This window comes from Chrysemys picta, chromosome 1 (genome assembly GCF_011386835.1).
Source record: "Chrysemys picta bellii isolate R12L10 chromosome 1, ASM1138683v2, whole genome shotgun sequence".
Taxonomy (NCBI): domain Eukaryota; kingdom Metazoa; phylum Chordata; order Testudines; family Emydidae; genus Chrysemys; species Chrysemys picta.
The window spans coordinates 153,345,397-153,366,554 of NC_088791.1; the positions used below are offsets into that span (position 1 = coordinate 153,345,397).

Sequence of the window (21,158 nt, forward strand, 5' to 3'; positions counted from 1 at the left end):
AGTATGTAAAGGTAATGGCTGGGTAGTTGGGTGGACACTGCAAGTATTCTCTGATTCTCTTCTGCCATCATGGGGCCGGTGTTTTAACAAGTTTGGGTTTTTTTGGTCATTTTGCCAGACAGTTGACATAAGGCTTTCCCCAAGAAGAATATGGATAAATAGGCTTTTTCAGTTGGAATTTAGACTGGCACAGGGAACTGAATGGCCTGTTTTCTAAGAAATTTTTTGTATGCTGAGGACAGACTTGTAACACTGAGAATTGTTCCTTTAAACTTCCTATGTAAGCATACCAAACTTCCTCTTTTGCAGCTGAGCCGATTCAGATTCAATAGTTAGTTGTCTTGTACTCAGCAGGTCAAGTCTACGTTTGGCAGTCTACTTGTTGAAATCCTCCAGACACTACCATTGAACATGGTAGATTCGCACTAGCCATTTGATAGTCTGTTTTAAATTTTATTCAGTCAGAAAAGCTTAACTCCTGAAATGAGTTAGATGGATCTCAGTCTATTTCTCAGTGGACAAGTGTCCATACCAAAAAAATCATTACCATGGTTGGTAGTAATTGGCCTATAGTTTGTAGCCCCATAAAAGCGGCTGTATCAGCCATTGAGACTTAACTAGTCCACAGTCTAACCACTGGAAGTGGCCTCCCCAGTGAAAGGTTGAGGCACAGTGGTGAGCTTATGTTAGGAAATATGTACTATATCTGTTCTCAGGCTACAGGATTTCAACTCCAAAGCTGCATGAGTACTAAATTCACAAAAACATCTTTTTGAAAAGAAAGGTCCTAACTCTGATGCATACTCCATTTTGGCGACGTCTTGCTTTTACCTAATATTCATGTTGGGTTGACTGAAGTGTGAGAAGAGCCAAGTGACTTGCTTGTGGTCACACAGTAAATCATTGGCTGAAATCCTTTTGGTTCCTGTGTTCTTGCCATGATCAATAGTGATTCCCCCCAAAACACTGAATAAAATGGTTTGCATGTGTGATGATTGTGTTTGCTAGATGAAGAATTGTGCTGAAGTGATACAAATATGAGTGGAAATTGTATACTCTACTGAATACAGAATCTTAAAGGGAGAGAAGAATCCCCAATTATCATGCTCTAGGGTTCTCCCCCATTTCAGTCATGCTGAAATCTCAGTAAACTCTAGAGCAAACATAAATAACACAGATGTTCTTGAACTGAAAGGTTAAGCTTATCTTAGTCTCTCTTGGTCAGATTGCAATTCATTGAATAAACTTTTTATCAGTACTGTAAGTAAAGGTCACAAGCATTTACCATTTATGGTTTATGTCAATTATGCCATGCAACTTATTTTGGTATTAGTATGAAAAGGAAGCAATAAAATATAACAAACATATAGTCCGTTACTGCTTGTGGGTGAAAAATTCAGTTTAACACAGTATGTTACTGTTATCTGTATGGACTATATCAATATGTAATTTGCTTAGATTAATTGATCTCTGTTTTGTTATAGAACATTGACTGTTTAGGCATGTGCTTGGGTCCCTGTGTGCCTCCTGTGTTTGGGTATATCTCGATCCAATACGTTAATCTTTTAGAAATCAGTGAGTTCGGTTCATTGAGTTTGTTCTTGTAAATACATTCATTTCCAGCAAATTACAAAGGCTATGTGTTTGCCTGCTTGGTGCCTATATGTGGATCATTAATGCCTTGCAATCTGGAGGTAGTAAGTTAGGGTTATCATATTTCCACAATCAAAAAAGAGGACACTGGGGGGGGGGAGGGAGCCCCGCTCTAGCCCTGCCCCACCCCCATCCACTCCCTCCCACTTCCCACCCCCTGACTGCCCTCCTCAGAACCCCCAGCTCCCCCCCCCCCGCTCCTTGTCCCCTGACTGCCCCCTCCTGGGACCCCTGCTCCTAACTGCCCTCCAGAACCCCACCCCCTACCTAAGCCTCCCTGTTCCTTGTCCCCTAACTGCCCCCTCCTGAGACTCCCCCACCCTAATTGCCCCCCTAGGACCCTACCCCCTACCTGTACCCTGACTGCCCAAAACCTTATCCACACCCCCAGATAGCCCCCCCCCCGAACTCCCGACCCATCCAACCCTGCTCCCTGTCTCTTGACTGCCCCCTCCAGAACCTCCCTGCCCCTTCTCCGACCCCCTGGCCCCCTTACCGTGCCGCTCAGAACAGAGTGCTGCGGAGTGATGCGCTGGGCAGCAGGGGAGGGGAAGCCGGGGGAGGAGCTCCAGACTGCCGGAGGCCCGATGCGAACGGCCGGCCGGCGATCTGCGAATGCAGGGAGAGGAGGGGAGTGATTTCAAGCTGCAGGGGAGAGGAGGGGGAAGCGGAGGAGGGGCTCTGGCTGCCAGAGCCCCGTGCGAGTGGCAGGATCCATCCGGCTGCCCTGTCAGCCGCGCACGCTCTGCATGGGGGGAAAGTCCGGACATTTACAAATTCCCCCTGGATGCTATTTTTAACTCAAAAAAGCCGGACATGTCCGGCAGAATCTGGACGAATGGTAACCCTAAGTAAGTCAAACATGAGACAGCATTGCAAAATCTACTGAAAATTAACTTTTGATTGCTATATGGGACTTGATTTTGAAAGGAGACTCGACCTGATCCCCTAAATATCACTCACCTTTTTGCATCCCCATTTAACATTTTGTGGGTGCTATTAGGTACTGAGGTATGTAAATGGCAAGATTTGTACCAGCAATTAACTGTGGGCACAGGAATATGAGAAAAATTAATTGTGGGTAAAAAAAAAAATCGCAGAAGTTAGGGCTGGCACTGAAAATCTAGCCAAAGGCTTGTGACTTTGAACTCCTTGCAATTTCAGTAGGACTTTGTGTCTCAGTATCTTAAATACTCAGTGTTCATCACAAACATAAAGTTTTGTTAATGTAAACTTAGGTTGTCAATTAAAATAGCAATTACAAAAACTATATAGCAAGGATGTTTACCATTAATAAAATATAAGCATTGATCAGTTAAGATGTAGTGTAAGTAAAGACTGTAATACTCCATCTGTTTATGAGAAAATTCATACAGCACAGTCTAATACCAGCCTTAACTCTGTCTACAAACCTAACACATCACTTTTGTAGTTATAAGAAGTTTCTGCTGCAGATGGAACAGGGAAGAAAAGTTGAGATCCAGATCTAGATCCAAACCTTTGCAAAGTTTGAGCAGTTAGGATCCAGCCAGAGTTAAGGTTGTAGTTGGAATGTCCAATATGACTTTTCACACATTTTGTGTGTGCAGTTGCATGGTTACTGTTGTTTATAAGCTGGCCATGAATATAACTGTTTTATACTAGTTGGGAACCAGTTGTGCGTTCCCATGCCTTCCTACCATGATGAAAAACTCTAGTGCTGTAATCAGGTTGTTAGTAAGGTGGATGTGTTGGACTTGCCAACCCTTCCCCCTGATTTTTCCCTCCAAAAAGGATATGAGAATCTTCAGTGAATCATAATGGGGTTACTCAGCTTTGTGCTAATCCTATAGCTCTGTCATACTGAAGGTTCTTTCCATGGGCTGTGTGAATTTTTGCTGACATAACATTTTGGGAGGATTATTACTAACAAAAATTTAAGACAAATAAAATTCTCAGAACTTGAATGTAGTAACTTCTAAATGGCAGGACTGTAATACTAGGCTAAGCAGCCCCATTGGACTCCTCTGAAGAGTCTCAGGTGTTTGGGCAATGGAAAATTATTACCTTGCTTGGAGTGATGAGTTCTGAGCACATCTGAAAATTGGGCCACTTTTATTTAGATGCCTCAATATTGATTTAGGAACTTGGGGGGAAATTTTCAAGGACAGTTAGGGACCTAACTCCCATTGCAAGTCATTGTGAGTTGTGTGTGTAATTCTCATTTGTGCCTTTGAAAATCTACCCCTAGTTTTTGGCACCCAGTTTTGAAAATTTTGGCCATTATGATAAGTAATACTAACAACTTTGATGCTATCTAGATATCTTAAAGTTTCAAGGTTAAAACAAAGTCTTTTATAAATTATATATGTATAATTATAAAACATTAGACTCCAGTTCTTCAATTTTGAAAATGCGTGATGTTTTTAACTCCTGAACTATTAAAAGTATTTACTTGTAACTTTTCCCAAAAATGCTTCTGAAAGGCAAGAGTAAGTGGTATAATTTTGGTTATGACAAGCATTTGTTTTGTCCCTAATGATGATAAAACCCCACTTAAAAAAAAAAAAAAGTGAAGGGATTTGTAGCCTTGGAGTCTCTGTTAATGCCTACATAATATGGTATTCATGTGCAACTTTTTCCCTATAAAGTACATGTGTGGTGTGATGTTTTCATTACTAGTGCTTCTTATTTACATGTTCTTCACCTGCATACTGAATGTGAATGTGTGGGACTTTGTTTTGTCTTATTCCAACAGATGGATATATGTTGATATATACACAGTGAGCCACCTACTTCTCCAACTGAACACTGAGTCATGTGCACGTTATGAAAACTCAAGGTGTTGTCTGAGTAAATCCCTAAATATAAGCATTTCTTTTCTTTACAGCAGCATAAAAGAGAAGTGTTAGGAGCTGCTCTTAACCCTTTGGAGTCGGAAGAGAAAAGGTAACATTAAGCAACATTTTCTAGATATTTAAAGGTACACATTGTATCTACTTGAAAATGCTATTTACTTAGCACACTCAGGCTGATGTTTTTAGAGAGCTCAAAAATGAGAACTTTGAAGAACAGGAGGGATGCTGGGGCAGGAGAAAGAGAATAAAAAAATTACAATAACTTTTTGGAAACTTCTGCAAATTTTGGCAGAAATTATGCAAGAACAGATTATAAATTGGAAACCACCATAAACATTAATGTATATAATTTACGCAATACAAGTTCACAAATATTAGGAATTCAGTGGGATTTTCAGAAGTATTAAAGATTGATCATGGTGCAATAATAATATATATGTATATATTTAAGTTTTATTAATTCAGTGAGACAAATGCTGCATCTCCTTTTTCAGTCAAGAATCCTTCAGTAAGAATTTTGCCTAACTGAGGAGTGAATAAGGTCTAAACAACTAATTAAAATATTCAGTCATTTTACTACTGTGTATAACAAAGCACTGGCAATATTAAAAATTGATAATCTTCCTACTTATTAAAATGTGAACTTCGTAAACACAATGTAGTTTTGCAGTGTTCCTGTCCTTTTTAACAAATATTTGAGTGAACAAATTTACAAGCAGGTCTGTCTGTGAAAACAGCATATATTAAGAAAATATTAGAGAATATTCACAGAAAGCAACTTTTGAATTATCATTCATAAGTATTTGCTCTTGAAACAAGATGCTGAGAGCTACTCATCCTGTCCGAAAACAGAAACATATGATTTATTGCCCAGTAAAAACATCTTGTCTTTCTAATGTAAGTGTTCGTAACGATCTGCTCACCAATGAGATACAGACTAAAAATTATTCAAATAATTTTCAATAACAAATTTAAGAGAATAATGCATAGATAATTCAGGAATTATCTAACTATACTGCTAGCTGTAACACTCTGGTTACCTTTCCCAGACCTGAAGAAATGCTCTGTGAAGCTTGAAAGCTTGTCACTTCCACCAACAGAAGTTGGTCCAATAAAATATATTACCTCACCTACCTTCTCTCTCTTAAATTATCAGTCATTTGCCCTGCTGTAATTAGCATTTGCAGCATACATTTCCACTGTTTTAGAAGTAAGGGCCAGACTTGTGGCCTGGTATTGCATTGTGGCATAGGATCATAAATAGGGGGAAGACCCACTTCCTCCCCTCCCCCCCGCGACTAGGGTTGCCAAGCATCCAATTTTTGACCAGAATGCCCAGTCAAAAAGGGGCCCTGGCAGCTCTGGTCAGCACCACTCCCAGGAGCGACCGGCATGTCCCTGCAGCCCCTAGGTGCAGGTGAGATCAGGGAAGCTCCACGCCCTGCCCCCACCCTGAGTGCCGCCTCTGCAGCCAATGGGAGCTGCGAGGGCGGTGCCTGTGGGGGCAGGCAGCGTGCACTGTGCAGAGCTGCCTGGCCACTCCTCCATCGGGAGCCCACATCCCGAACCCCCTGCCCCGGGTCAGAACCCCCTCCCACACCCGAATTTCCTCCCGGAGCCCACACCCCACACCCCATCCTGCACCCCAATTCCCTGCCCCAGCCTTGAGCCCTCTCCTGCACCCAAACTCCCTCCTGGAGCCTGCACCCCACATCCCCTCCTGCACGCCAACCCTCTGCCCCAGCCCTGAGCCTGCTCCCGGAGCCCACACCCCCTCCTGCGTCCCAACCCCCTGCCCCAGCCCAGAGCCCCCTCCTGCACCCTGAACCACTCATTGCAGGCCCCACTCTGGAGCCTGCACCCCTATCTGGAGCCCTCACCTCCTCCCGCATCATCCCACCCACCCTGCCCCAGTCCAGTGAAGAAAGTGAGTGAGGGTGGGGGCGAGCGAGCGACTGAGGGAGGGGGGCTGGAGTGAGTGGGGGGTGGGGCATCAGAGAAGGGTTGGAGCAGAGGCAGGGCCTCAGGGCAGGGGGCAGGACAAGGGTGTTCGGTTTTGTGCAATTAGAAAGTTGGCAACCCTAACCCTGACTCTTGTACATCTTGGCTGTAGATGGTATAGAGAGGGAGAGCCAGGTCTGTGTGGTTGGTGTGTTTTGTCAAGAAAGGATCAGGAAGGGAATGGGAAATGGGGGGACCCTACATTTCTTCTCCCACCTTTGGTGGCTGGTCCATGGAAGAAGCTGATAATCTGTTAAATTGCTGTAGTGAGTTACTTTCCCCAGGAACAAGGCAGGGAATTTACACTTTGAAAGATAATTCTTTTCCTGAGCTCCCCGTGGGGTGGTTGCATCTGCTCCTCACCACTTATGCAAGACTGTGCCTAAAGACTCATTCTAGTCCTATGTATTTAATTGTTGCTAACAAAATTTGTTGCAAAGTCTTACACATGTGCTTCTCTTTAGGCAGAGTGAGTTGTCCTATTTAACTCAATAAGACTAATCACAGTGCTTAAAGTTAAGCAAGCATTTGAGTGTTTGCAGGATTGGAGACATAGTTTTTAATTTCTTTTTTTGCTGAAAGTGTAGGAAAATATTTATTAAAATGTGTTAAGTTTATGGGATCTTCCCCAATCATCTGGCAGTTTGAGAGAAGCAAAATTTGCATTTCTATTTATCCACAAAAATCCACAGTTTTGGTAGGTCCTTAACTGTAAGGCATGAAGAAGAATGGACTGTTATCATTTTTCTCCTTACAAGCACGGTTAAACCTTCCAGCTAGAAAAGGATGGGTCATATAATTAATTACGGAGAAGTAAGGTGCAGATTACATTGCAGGTGGAAGAGAGACAGGAGATCCAACCGATGTGTGTGTGGGGGGGTATGGAGTGTGTGCATAAGTGTGGTATGGAGTGCATGAACTCTCGCTTATAATTTCTTCACATACACCTCAGACATTTTATTTAGTAATACGATATGCAGATTGTTCAGGAGCCAGCAGCAGTTCTTCCACCCGAATGTCAAAACTGACAGGATTCTTAAATCAAACCTCAGCAACAACTTGTATTTTAAAGCAAGCAGCCCAAAGATCTGGGCACCAACTGTGGCCAACATAGTGCAGAATTGTTTTCCCACCCCTTTAATTCTCCCCGCTTTTATCTCTCTAATTACAAGGAGCATGGTTGCAGTGCAGATGAGCTATAAATCTATATGGAAGTATGATCAAAGAGCAGGAATACTTGTTGAAAACTGGGAGATTTCTGGCATTTGAAGCTGCCCAGGGAAGATGTTTTCTTGTTTTCCAGACACATCTAATAAATTTTCCCCTTGATTTTTAAGACCCCAGTATGCTGTAGGGGTGGGTGGTGTGAACTCCTAATTCACCCGTTTCCCTATTTTTATTTTTTGGGGATATATGGAACGTGGTTTAATTTGCTACACAACTGATTACAGAACCCTTAATGAATACTACCTATGATTGGGTGACAAGTTTTTACTTGAGATCCAGAACAGAACATTTTCAAAGTTTAGGGATGTTTGGAGCCAGGGCTTTTGTTTTGGCTTTATATACAGAGGTGTGTGTGGGGCGGGGGGAGGGAGGGGAGGGCTGTGAAGTACAAATTAGAATCCAAACTTTTGGGGTGTTCTGCTCTGGTGTCCTGTGTCAAATTGAAACATGTGATAACATTTCAAGGTAAGAAAATACTCCACAAGTCTCCAAGCTCAATACCTCTTCCCTTCTGCTCCCTCCCTCTGCAAATGTCTGCAGATAACAATGTCCAAACCCCCACACTCTTATGTCTCCTAAGGGATGACCTTATGGCATGTGCATCCATTAACCAATTGGCTAGATGGGCCAAAGACAACAGTTAGCGAGGGGAAGCCCAACATTGTGTGTGTGCATGTGTGAGAGAGACAGAAAGAGAGATTTGACTGTTCAGATGATTTTTATAAAAGGCTTCTATTTCCATTCTGATTATCAGCCTCAGTTGTGTATTTCATTGTGGCTCTCTGAATTCTCCCCTGTAACTTGGTCACTGTGTTCAATACATCCATATGTATAATAGACATGGAATCTCACGTAATCATTTCCCTGCCATTGCATAAACAACAAGGAGTCTGGTGGCACCTTAAAGACTAACAGATTTATTTGGGTATAAGCTTTCGTGGGTAAAAACCTCACTTCTTCGGTTGCATAGAGTGAAAGTTACAGATGCAGGCATTATATACTGACACATGGAGAGCAGGGAGTTACTTCGCAAGTGGAGAACCAGTGTTGACAGGGCCAATTCAATCAGGGTGGATGTAGTCCACTCCCAATAATGGATGAGGTGGTGTCAATTCCAGGAGAGGAAAAGCTGCTTCTGTAATGAGCCAGCCACTCCGAGTCCCTATTCAAGCCCAGATTAATGGTGTTAAATTTGCAAATGAATTTTAGTTCTGCTGTTTCTCTTTGAAGTCTGTTTCTGAAGGTTTTTTGTTCAATGATAGTGACTTTTAAATCTGTAATAGAATGACCAGGGAGATTGAAGTGTTCACTTACTGGCTTATGTATGTTACCATTCCTGATGTCCAATTTGTGTCCATTTATTCTTTTGCGGAGGGACTGTCCGGTTTGGCCAATGTACATGGCAGAGGGGCATTGCTGGCACATGATGGCATATATAACATTAGAGGATGTGCAGGTGAATGAGCCCTTGATGGTGTGGCTGATGTGGTTGGGTCCTCTGATGGTGTCGCCAGAGTAGATATGGGGACAGAGTAGGCAACTAGGTTTGCTACAGGGATTGGTTCCTGGGTTGGTGTTTCTGTGGTGTGATGTGTAGTTGCTGGTGAGTATTTGCTTCAGGTTGGGGGGTTGTCTGTAAGCGAGGACTGGCCTGCCTCCCAAGGTCTGTGAGAGTGAAGGATCATTTTCCAGGATAGGTTGTAGATCGTGGATAATGCGCTGGAGAGGTTTTAGCTGGGGGCTTTATGTGATGGCCAGTGGTGTTCTGTTATTGTCCTTGTTGGGCCTGTCCTGTAGTAGGTGATTTCTGGGTACCCATCTTGCTCTGTCAATCTGTTTCCTCACTTCCCCAGGTGGGTATTGTAGTTTTACGAATGCTTGATAAAGATCTTATAGGTGTTTGTCTCTGTCTGAGGGGTTGGAGCAAATTCGGTTGTATCTTAGGGCTTGGCTGTAGACAATGGATCGTATGATGTGTCTTGGATGGAAGCTGGAGGCATGTAGGTACGTATAGCGGTCAGTAGGTTTCCGGTATAGGGTGGTGTTTATGTGACCATCACGTATGTGACCATCACTTATTTGCACTGTATCTGACCATCACTTCTGTGACCATCACTTATTTGCACTGTATCTACAGTGCAAATAAGTGATGGTCACATAAACACCACCCTATACCGGAAACCTACTGAGCAACATTTTAGGCTTCTCTGAAGGCAAGAGAAAGGGATTATGTATTGCTCTGTTTGTGATCAGAATGAGATGACCTGGACATGTAGGACAAATCCCATCATATAGTGCTCTTCAAGAGCTACCATGGGCATAGCAGCTTCCAGATTCTCCAACAATGCTCCTTTTGAAAAAATGGCTTCTAAAATACTAATTTTTTTCCTTGAGCAAATTTGAGACAGAGCATATACAACAGAACATTTTATTATAATAACTAGTTCTAGAAACTACTTCTGTCTTGTGGATTCTTCACTCCTCCCCATCCTAACATTGCCTCTTTAAAATCATTAAAGTAAATGAATAATCCACACACAGAGCAAAGCCTTTCAGAGGGAGAGAGTTTGTTGAAGGAAGAATTTGCTTTTTGGTAAATAGTTTCTTTCAAGGTCTTGTTAAATAAACAGCCAAAGCTTCTGTTGGAAAATAAAAAATAAAGCTGTAACTTAGAAGTTTGTCTATGTAACTCTGCGTAGCTTCAGAAAGTTAAATCACTGACAAAGCTAGAATAGGGTAGATTGACTCCACCTTCCTAACACTGGAGATGAGATATTAGTGCTGGGTGTTTGTGCTTTGAGATAACCCTGGGACAAGTACAGCTGTTTTTGTGGTGAGATTCCCCTTAATGTACTGCTTTATAATTCTTAAAAAGTTCTTGGTGGAGAGGTTGCACTAAGGGTTATGAATTCCCTGATTTGGCTTCCTTTGATTGTCTTCCTTTTGTTCCATAGTTGGCTGTGAAGTGCAGGTAAAAAAACAAAGTGAAGAAGAGTGGTTGTGATATGTTTGGTTTTGGCTGATCAGGGTTAGAGGCATCCACAGACTATCCCCTCAGTTAAATAGACACACTTTGACCATCTGTTCAAGCCCTGGCACCATAGCCACGCCTATTGACATTGATACTTGCCAGCTACCGTTAAAGTCATTCACTTGCAGCAGTGTAGGGGGTAATTCTAGATAGGGAGTATCAATAACGTTGCTATGTATAGTTGGTAAATAGTGATATCGGTATTTGTCACATCCTGTAAACATCAGGTATGCCAATCTAAAGGGAAAGTTGTCATCCCTGCAGATTTGTTCCTCATATGCGAGATGGAGAAATCGGCTTCTTACTTTTGCTGGCACTGGAGTTTGCTGTTTTTCCTACCTTGGTTGGTTCGAAGCATCCAGCCAAGATTGGCAGGACTGCCTGTCGGGGAGAGGCCACCAGCTTTGCTGCAGTGGCTGCTGCTGTTCTACCTGCCATGAATAATAGCCCAGTGCGCTAGTTAATCATTACATTGTAACTTTTTCCTGTTCCCTCATAACTGATCACTGCCTAGGGAACATGGGCAACCGCAGTTGGGCCGCCGACACAAAGTTCAACATTGTGTGTGTGTATTTCTGTTTACACATATGCATATACGCAGCATTCTTCAGCATATGTTCCGGTAAAGCTAATAGAGCTGGGCCAGTCTCTGTCAACCTGTCTGTCTTTTGGGGAAAAAAAGGTTTACCCCCCTCCTTGCTACTTCTGCAACCACATGCAAAAATGTTTGGTCTCTTTATGCAAAACTCTGCTGTGATGTTGCTCCTCATCCAACTTTAGTGGAAGAATGGAATCACAGGATGCTAAGGTTTTGGCTGACTTAGAGAACATCTTAGGATTAGTTGCCCCTGAGCTGTGTTGGTTCTTGAGGATTGTGAGCTGGCACTTGTGCAGTGAACAGGACAACACTTCTGTCTTAATCTACCAGAACTCAAACTACTGGGATTCGGGAAAACTGTGGACTATGACTAGGATATCAATGGAAACTTGGGGTCTATTGGGAATTAGATAGTTAACCACAGTGAACCTTGCTCACATGCACGTGATTGAACTAATTGCCAGATTATAAATCAGGAAGGAGTTTTCCTTCACAGAACTTTGTTTTTTCATCTTCCTCTGGTCCATAGACTGTCTCTTAGTGTCAGGTGGGTGTGGCCTACATGACCCTTTGCATTTGTGCAGGGTGAACAGACTTTGGTGCACTTGATTCCTTTCAGTCATCTCTTTCTGTGATTCCATGTACTGCAACAGCAAGGATGAGAAATCATTCAGTAACAAGCAGTCTTTTTGTTACTAAGATGCCTGTGCCCAGGTGTAAGAATAGTTTAAAATGTTGCCCTTTAGCTGATGTGGTGTCTGCATGGAGCAAACTAGCTTCAATCAGCTCAGGCAAGTGGCTTTTTTGCTATTCACTGAGCAAGTGTTATTGATGGAGCATCGATAGAACCACCAGGCATTCAGACACTGCAGTTGTGGCTACCAATATAAGAACTTGGTTTGACAGAGAGAGCTGCTGTAAGAGGCAGGTCAAACATCTCCTGCAGGAGGTCTGGGATTTTTGCTTTCAGCATTTTGCTGCATCCCACCAACTTCAACAGCCGTATCTTTTACTGGCTGGATGAGTTATGGTTTTTTTTTTCCTTTCTCTCTTTTTAAACAGACAGTTATTTTCTTCTTGGAATTGATTCAAGGACCTATGTGGCAGTGTTATAATGTTATTCAGTGTACTCTCCAGGTGCCCAGTTAATTTGTAAGACTTTCAGTCAAGGCTGATTCAAGTTATGCAGTCACCACACTAGTGCTATCAACAACTGGGTTAAAAAGAAAGAAAGAAAGAAGCAAATAAAATGGCAGATGGCAGAGTTGGAGACATCAAGAATCCAACATGTGTGTGGGCTGGACCACTGAAATGGCAGCAGCATGTTACAGGTTTAAGTGGAAGATGTTTTCTCAGAGCTGCATTTGGGCTTTCATCCTTAGAACGGGTAAAGTCTATATTATCTTTTCCCTTCCAAGTGCTTGGAGTCTTATCGTGCATAATTCTCATTAGTGTTAATGGATCTTCAGTGCATATGTCCCTTTGTATGAAGAGGAGAAGAGGTCCTTTAAAGGTGGAAGAGAAGATGCTGGAAAGTGGTCAGAAACTCCTGGAGGAAGACAGGCAGCTGAAAACTAATTTAATTTTTGCTGGCAAGAGACCAACAACAGTAACCTTGGTAGTCAGTCCAGAGGATGGGTTTAAAAAAAAATAAAAATCCTGAAGTAATGACCCCAGGCCACCAAAAAGGAGAGAACTTGGGTCCTTGAGCATGAAAAGTACTTTTCTTTTCTCTGCATTAAAGTATCTTTGCAGAGCTAGATATGGGCACATCAAAATGATCTCATAATGGTGCTTGCTATGTTCTTTGAGAGTTGGAACTGCTCAGCTTCTTTAGGCTTTATGTCCCAAGGACTCAAAGCCCCACTCTGACAGCCTTCCCTTATAAGTGCCTCTCACCAACAGTATAAAGAGAGAGAAATTCCTGCAGTCTAATTACTCTGTGATAAAATATGACACCTCAGCCCCAAACTCTTTGCTAATATGCAAACATATAATAGGCATCTTGGGGGTGAATTTTACCTTGTTTGTGCATCTAGCTTCGAGTTCCAATTTATGACATAAGCCTCCTTGGAATTCCACAGACCAGAAAATGGTAAATTTTCCAGATGAGCTCCTCAATCAAGACTAGACGCATCTAGTCCTTATCATGATGGTGATCAAAGGAGGTCTTTGAATCTTGTACTGAAGAGTCTAATTAAGCAGATGATTATTATTATTATGTTATTGCATTATTGTAATTGCTAGAAGACCTAGTTATGAACCAAGATCTCATTGTGCTAGTCGCTGTACAAACGCAGAACAAAAAGATGGTCCCTGCCCTGAAGAGTTCACAATTTAAATGTAAGACAATAGACCATGGATGGATACAGACAAGAGACAGACTGAGGGTGTACCATAAGGAAACAACTGGACAGTATTGGTTAGCATGATAGGTAGTGGTCTCAGCACACCAGCAGGTAGAGTCTCCTGGATATATGTTGGGAGGATTAGTCTTGTTGGGACTCTTGAATCTACAAAAATAGGATCGTCACCCACGCCCACTGTGGAAGTCTGGGAGATGCCCCTTGTTGGGCTGCTATGTGGTTCATCTGTAAGTATTCTTCTTCCCAGGGTGTATTGTTACAGCTGGCTAATCTCTGAGGATAGAAATAAGAACAAAAGAATGGCCATACTGGGTCAGATCAGAGGTCCATCTAGCCCAGTATCCTGTCTTCCAACAGTGGCCAATGCCAGGTGCCCCAGAGGGTCTGAACAGGCAATCATCAAGTGATCCCTTCCCTGTCACTCATTCCCAGCTTCTGGCAATAGAGGCTTGGAACACCATCCTTGGCCATCCTGGCTAATAGCCATTGATGGACCTATCCTCCATCAACTTATCTAGATCTATGGAAGCAACATTACAAGAGGGAAACTAATTAGCTTTGTTGCTCCTCAGAGCCTCAGTTCTCTGAGAGAGAGAAAAGCCCTACATGTGTTTCTAACGTTAGTGACCACCTGCATATGTGAAGTGGCTCTCTCCTAGAATGATTTGCTTTCCATGGTTCTGAGCTTCACACATGGACTTCTAAGGAGAAAATATATAAAGAGAATTCTGGATGCTGGCAAGTAACTTTAGTTTCTCTAGGCCTTTGCTATAGTACAGGGGGTCAATGTTTAGTTGCCTGGGTTTTGTTTATGGTTCAGAGCCAGTAACTGAAAGGCAGCAGCAGGTGAGGAGTAATTTGCACTTTCCCTTAACTAGCATTAGACAGTTGTGCTGAATGTTTTCATTCTCCAGTCAGATCGTTCATTATGCTGTCTTGGAATGGTGAGCTGTTCATGTTTCCAGACCTGCATAGTCATTCTGTAGCATTGCAAGTCATTACTCTAAGCTGGCTGCTGGATTTTGATCTCAGCCAGTAAAATGACCCTTTCTACATCTGTTGTCTACTTCAATGTACATCCTATATGTTTGTGTGTGTATATCTATCTATCTATCAATCTATCTATCTAAATTCTTATCTCACAAAATAGATTCTGTGTTTATCTGGATATCAGCACTCGTGAGCAAGAAGAATCACATATTGTCACCGCACAGACAGGTGTTTTCACATTGTCACTATGTGTACGTCTACACTGCAGCCGGGAGTGTGCTTCCCAGCACGGGCAGACAGATTCGCTAGTTCTGCTTGAGCTAGCACACTAAAAATAACAGTGTATCTATGGTAACATGGGTACCGGTTGGGGTTAGCTCCCTACTTATTTATCCAGAGGGTCTGGGCAGGTTTGTATTCAGGCGGCTAGCTAGCATTGCTGTCTGTGCTACCTCCAGCTACACTACTATGTTAAGCACGCAAGCTCGAGCAGAGCTAGCGCATGTCTGTCTACCTGCGCTGGGAAGCATGTTCCCAGGTGGAGTATAGACGTACCCTGTGAGTGCCACTAACACAATCAGCAGTGTAGCATCAGAGCTAAACTTGGTCCTGCATGTTCAAGTTTTGCTCTTTTCAAATATACAATTCAGAGGTGGGACTGAGTTGCAAAATCTGGATCGCAGTAGGAGAGCGTATTTCAAACCTCCCTCAAATTACAGAGGTGTTTGTGTTTTGGATTCCAGTTTGGCATATTAGAGAAATACCTGGGAGGCCCTAATTGTGAAATTTGGGTTTGGATTTTGACTCCCCACCAAAAAGTTCAGGATACTGATGCAGGCCACCTTTAATGGAATTACAAGGTTTCACATACCGCTCAGGCAATACATTTAGCAATGGCAATACCTTTACAGTAGCTACAAATAACAGGTGAGTACTTAAATAGTACAGTGAACTATTTGGTTATATATGAGATTTGAATGAGCTGTTTGCTTGTTTATTTTTAAACACAGAGTTTTCTAAGGAGAGATTTTTCTGTTCATGAATTTTTGTCAGCAGGAAAAGTAAGGAAATAACCCATGGACCCAATGCAGAATTCTCACCAGGCAGAAAAAAATCCTGAGCTAAGCCTGAGCAAACTTCACACTTATTTGACATGAACTACATATGGAGCTCACTTTCTGGAATGCTCTGGACAAATCAAAAGGATTAACTTCTCTGGCTTCAGAACAGTTTTTGTTATCATCCTGGCCCCATCTCTCATGGCAAACAAAAGCACTTTGTTTTCAGACATTTCCTTTGTAAAGTCAATCTCCACAAGGGACATCCAAGCACCCCAAAGAGTCAAAGGGCCTACATTTTCATAGGTTATTGGAAATATGTAAATAAGCAACATCACAGAAACTTCCCCAAAGGGATAACAGATGAAGCCATGAAGGAAAGATAAAATGTGAAATTGCAGAGTATGAAGGAACAACCCCCAAATCCATACTTTTCTCTTAAGGGAACACAGGCTCAAACCACAGCATTGTGATGCAGACCCTAGTTATTAACATCCAAAGCTTGAGTGTGTTTGGATCTGGGATTTTGCTAGAGACCATTTCTAATCTGAAAAGATCTTAAGGCATCTTGGTGCAGTTATAACCTGTCTCTAAAGCTATTTTAGTTACACACGATGCCTACCCATGGTGGATGAACAGTAGAGTACGTCTTAAACATTTTTTTTATTTCCCTTAGAGGTGTTAAGTGTTAGCACAGTTTTATTGAACTAGAATTTAGATGAACTGAAAGGAGGTAATAACTGATACAGGAGACATTCCTGGGAACCAGCTATACAGACTGGGAAGAGAAGCTTTTGGGGGGTAATTTTTTTCTTTTTTTCAATATCGCTGCATACATTAAAGAGCTGGATAATGAAACTTGCTCCTCACAAAAAGATGACAGTGTTTTAAACCTGCACTGGTTCCAGGGCATCTGTGTTAAAACAGGTACCTCACTTGCTTGGCTCTCCTGAAGTAGTTTTATGGACTAAAGCACTGTACATATAGTGCACAGTGGCACTATTAGCATTTCAGAATGAGGTTGGGAAGCAAACTTATCTAGCTACAGCTACAGACTTAGGTGTAGTTAGTAAGGAGAGACAGTAACTCTCATTAAGCATAATTAAGCCTAATATAGACTGTAAACTGTTACTTACCTTAAACTTCTCTGCAGACAGTGTGGGAAAGGGATTAACCTAGCAGATATGGACACTAATTACTACCTCCTTCATATTAAAGTTACCATCAGGAAGGTCTGTATCATAAATAAAACATAGTAGGGGATGAGAGACTGAGAAATATGTAAATTCATTGCAGAAAAAAGACCAAATTAAAAAAGAAAGTTGAGTGATGCTAGTGGAAGCACAATGGCACTCTGGCTAATTAGCAGGGCAAGTATGATAAATCCTTGACTTCTCACTGATAGAGCCTGCAGAGTCCAGTCTCTCATGCATAGCTGCCTCTGCGTGATTTAAATGAACACCACTTTTGGGGGTGGTTGCTGGAGCACAACCTGAAGAGTGCACAAGTGTTTTCTTTTTTTTCTCAGAACTTATCACCACTTTTTTCTCCTGGGAATGAATTGTGACCATTGTAGATGTACTAGCTGATCTCTTGTCCTGAAAAAGGGTTGGTTTTTCGTGCAACTGACAAACCTAAAAATTCCAAAGATGGTCTTGTGGTATGGTTTAATAAGCATCTTCTTCAATACAATCAAGAAATACACCTCTACCCAGCTATAACGTGACCCGATATAACATGGGTTCGCGTATAGCGCGGTAGCAGCGGGGCTCCGGCGGCGCTTTAAAGGGTCCGGGGCTCCGGCTGCTGCGGGGAGCCCCAGGCCCTTTAAATCACCGCTGGAGCCCTGCCGTCGCTACCCTGGGGCTGCGGCAGTGGGGCTCGGGTGGCGCTTTAAAAGGTCCGGGGCTCCCCACAGTGGCCGGAGCCCAGAGCTCTTTAAATCACCGCTGGAGCCCTGCCGCCGCTACCCCGGGACTGCAGCAGTGGGGCTCCCTGGTGCTTTAAAGGGTCCAGGACTCTGGCTGCTGTGGGGAGCACCGGGCCCTTTAAATCACCGCTGGAGCCCTGCCGCCCCTACCCCAGGGCTGCGGCCGTGGGCTTCCACCGGCGATTTAAAGGGCCTGGGGCTCCCCACAGCGGCTGGAGCCTGGAGCTCTTTAAATCACCACCAGAGCCCTGCAGCTCCTACCCCGATATAACGGAGTTTCAGCTATAATGCGGTAGGGATTTTTCGCTCCCCACGACCGCGTTATAGCAGGATAGAGGTGTAGTATGTTGAGATAATGATAAAAATATAACAAATCTTCAGATGATGAGTTTGCATTTACCTATGAAAATATATTGTCAGAGGAAGGATGTTCTTGTGTCCAAAGGATGAGAAAAGAAGCTAGGATTCATGGGGTTTTATTTCTGAATCTTTCACTTGTGCATTGTGTATTACTTTGGTTAAGTCACTTCACCTCTGTGTGCCTGAGTTTCCCCATCTGTTGAATGGAGATGATAAAAACTTCATAATTCTCTGCCCTTCACAACCGTTATTTAGTAAGGTCTTCACTTGGGACAACTCACGTTATTAAGGATTACTCAGGTAATTATGTCCTGCAGGATTAAGCCTTACTAGATTTTACTGTGTCGCTATTGTTACTACTTAATACAGTTGAGTACTTTGTACCTGAAAACATATGTGCAAATTGATGTCGGTTTATGGAAACACTTAGTTTTCCATATATCTCTGTCTAGACCACCTTCAGGTTCAGTCATGTCAGTATAAACACTATTCTGAGCTAACTCATCAGGTAATAATTGGGGGTATAAACCCGTCATTCATATCCCAACTGGTTAGTTGACAGAGCCAGGTCAGGAATGGAAGTATGAGTTCTCTGTTGTTTTAACAGCTGTGACATTATGATATAATCATCACAATGGCATTTTATTAATCCAGAGATATTTGTGCAAAATTAGTGTTGACTTCTACTATATATTACCTTTTAGTTCATTAACTTTTATTATTTGTGCATATCAAAGGAGACATGGTAAATTAACAAAGAAGACCTGTTATGGGACAAGTTTTATTTGACATTTTGGGAAGCTCTTATTATAGGGTTTCCTCCAAAGGAGGGTGAGGAAGAAGGTTATCATTAGTTACACTTCTGCAGACATTGTGCATTTTTTTTAAACAGAAGCAGATCCCACAACAATTTCTGTTTCCCCATAGGAAGATCTATCTAGGAAAACATGGAGGTGGAGTCCAAATATGAGCCATAATGTGTGGTCTTTGGATTCTTGAAAGAGTCAATGAGACATGATTCTGTCCAATTAACAGTATACTACTGCTCTGGTAAATCTTGTACTGACTGTGCAGTGCTGTGTGTACCTGACTATAATGTTTACAAATATTAGTCTCAGTCTTCAAGTGCTTTGTAATAACTCCTATTAAGGTCAGTGGGAGTTTAGACAGAGTAAGTGTTGAGGAAGCACCTCAGATTGTGCATGAGAGATGTGTATTATGTTTAGGATTTACAGGGTCACATTCTGTAATGACATACATTTTCCTGACCATTTCACACCATTGTGTAAGTGGCAGAGCACAGTGATGTCCATTGATGTGATGTTTAGTGGGTGTACCAAACAATGTGACCTGCACCAAAAACACATGTAGCAAGAAAAACAATTTATAGGGCTGGTATAAGATAGGCCCTTCCTAGCACATAGAGCATCTGCTTCCTTTCCCCCTTCTGACCCAACCCGATAGAATTGCAACACAAGGGCTTTCACTTGGAATTTCCTTTGGAGGCACCACACACTCCTTCTCCTTCTTTAGGGAGCTTTCAAATAGATTTATTTTGCTTCTTTGCATCTCCTCCATCCCTCACAGTGGAGGGAAATGGAGGCTTCATGGAAAAGAACCGAAAAGGGAGAGTAAAGAGGTTGTGAAAGGTTATGTGAATGGACTGCATAGCCTGCACAGTATAGACTATAACAAGATGTCTAGATAGACTCCAGCATGCACCCATATGATTCAGCCACTACTCCTTCTGGGGGCTTCAACCACCATGCAGCACCATTGCATCCCTATCAGCAGGTAGAACAGAATTTTGTCCTAAGCAAGGACTTCAAAATTTGGCCTCTTAGTAGAAGTTGTGAGTGTTTTATTTTTCTTTAAAAGAAACCCAGCATAACAGGCAGATGAAGAGAGAGACAAAATTTATTTTTGTCATAAATATAAAAAATTAAGAAACATAACTCTCTTGTTCTGACAGTTTCAGCTACCCAGCAAGTAGGAGGTTAGAGAAGAACTCCAAACTTTTTTTTAGGGAAAAATGGCTATCCTTTGTATGTAATGCACCCAAAAGAAGACACAGATTAGTTCCCATCTTCTTTCTATCCTTTTCCCATTCATCTGGAGGTGGTACTGAACTTTTAACCAGTATCCAATGGAGTACAACAGATAAAGCAATTAATGAGAATCTTCTTTGATTGTGTCAAGCTTGTTTCCTCCAACTCATTTAATAGCACTGGCAGATACTTCCAAAAATCAGTTGCTTAAATCAAAAATGTATTCATTCTTGGTCAACTCCAAACCATGAGTCACATCCTGTGGCCTTTACTGAAGCAAAATTCCCACTGAAGTCAATTCAGAAGTATTGGTACCTACAGGATTTGGCTCCATATCAAGGAAATCCCCTACTTCCATTTTACACAGTCTTTTAAATTGAATTTAGGGCTTGTGAACAGTATCAGGTAGGTTGATAATATATAAAAATTAAATCTTAGTTATCCAAGTACAGGCATAGCATGGGCAGTGGCAGTGCATACTTCCTTCATACTGACTCACTCTTCACTTGGAGTGACTCTCCTGCAGGGGTGAGACATTCAGTTTCCATAGACCATTCAGTCTTTTCTGCTAGGTCTGAGAGCAAAGTGGCCAATTAGTGCGAAGTATGGTGTTTTTGTTGGGTGGACACCTGTCCATTATGTACTGAATACAAAGGCCTTCCAACTAATTTCTCATGGGCTGCTGAGGAGCTGTCACAGAATACTTTCCTTTCACTACTGACCTATGTCATTTAATAGCTTTATTACACTATAGAGTATTCCATTGAGTATGGGGTCACAGATATATTTTTGTCCTTTACCCCTGAATTCTTGCTGTTATAAGCAAATCAAACCACCCCTGTGCCGTGTAGGAGTTAAAGTAAAGGTGCAGAGAGGACAGACTAATAGGGAGTCGGTTTTTAAGGAGCTAAATTTATTGCAGTTTTAAATGAAGGCTTCTGACCCACTAACTGGACCTTTTAAAATTATTTTTTATTGGACAGCAAAGAAGGGAACATACAAAGCAATTAAAAATAATGGGAATGCACAAATCACCAGTGATCAAGAAGAAAAAATATA

The 21,158-nt window shown here is 42.2% G+C and overlaps 1 protein-coding gene across 48 annotated transcripts in view; it reads left to right on the plus strand.

Annotated features, from left to right (window-relative positions):
* The window catches only part of ZBTB20 (zinc finger and BTB domain containing 20), a 660,688-nt gene that overhangs the window by 113,538 nt on the left and 525,992 nt on the right, over nt 1-21,158 (plus strand). For all 48 annotated transcript variants that reach the window (XM_065587156.1, XM_065587258.1, XM_065587254.1 and 45 more), the window contains exon 2: nt 4,523-4,581. The gene's annotated coding sequence lies outside the window, so the exon portion shown is untranslated. The remainder of the gene's footprint in view (nt 1-4,522; nt 4,582-21,158) is intronic.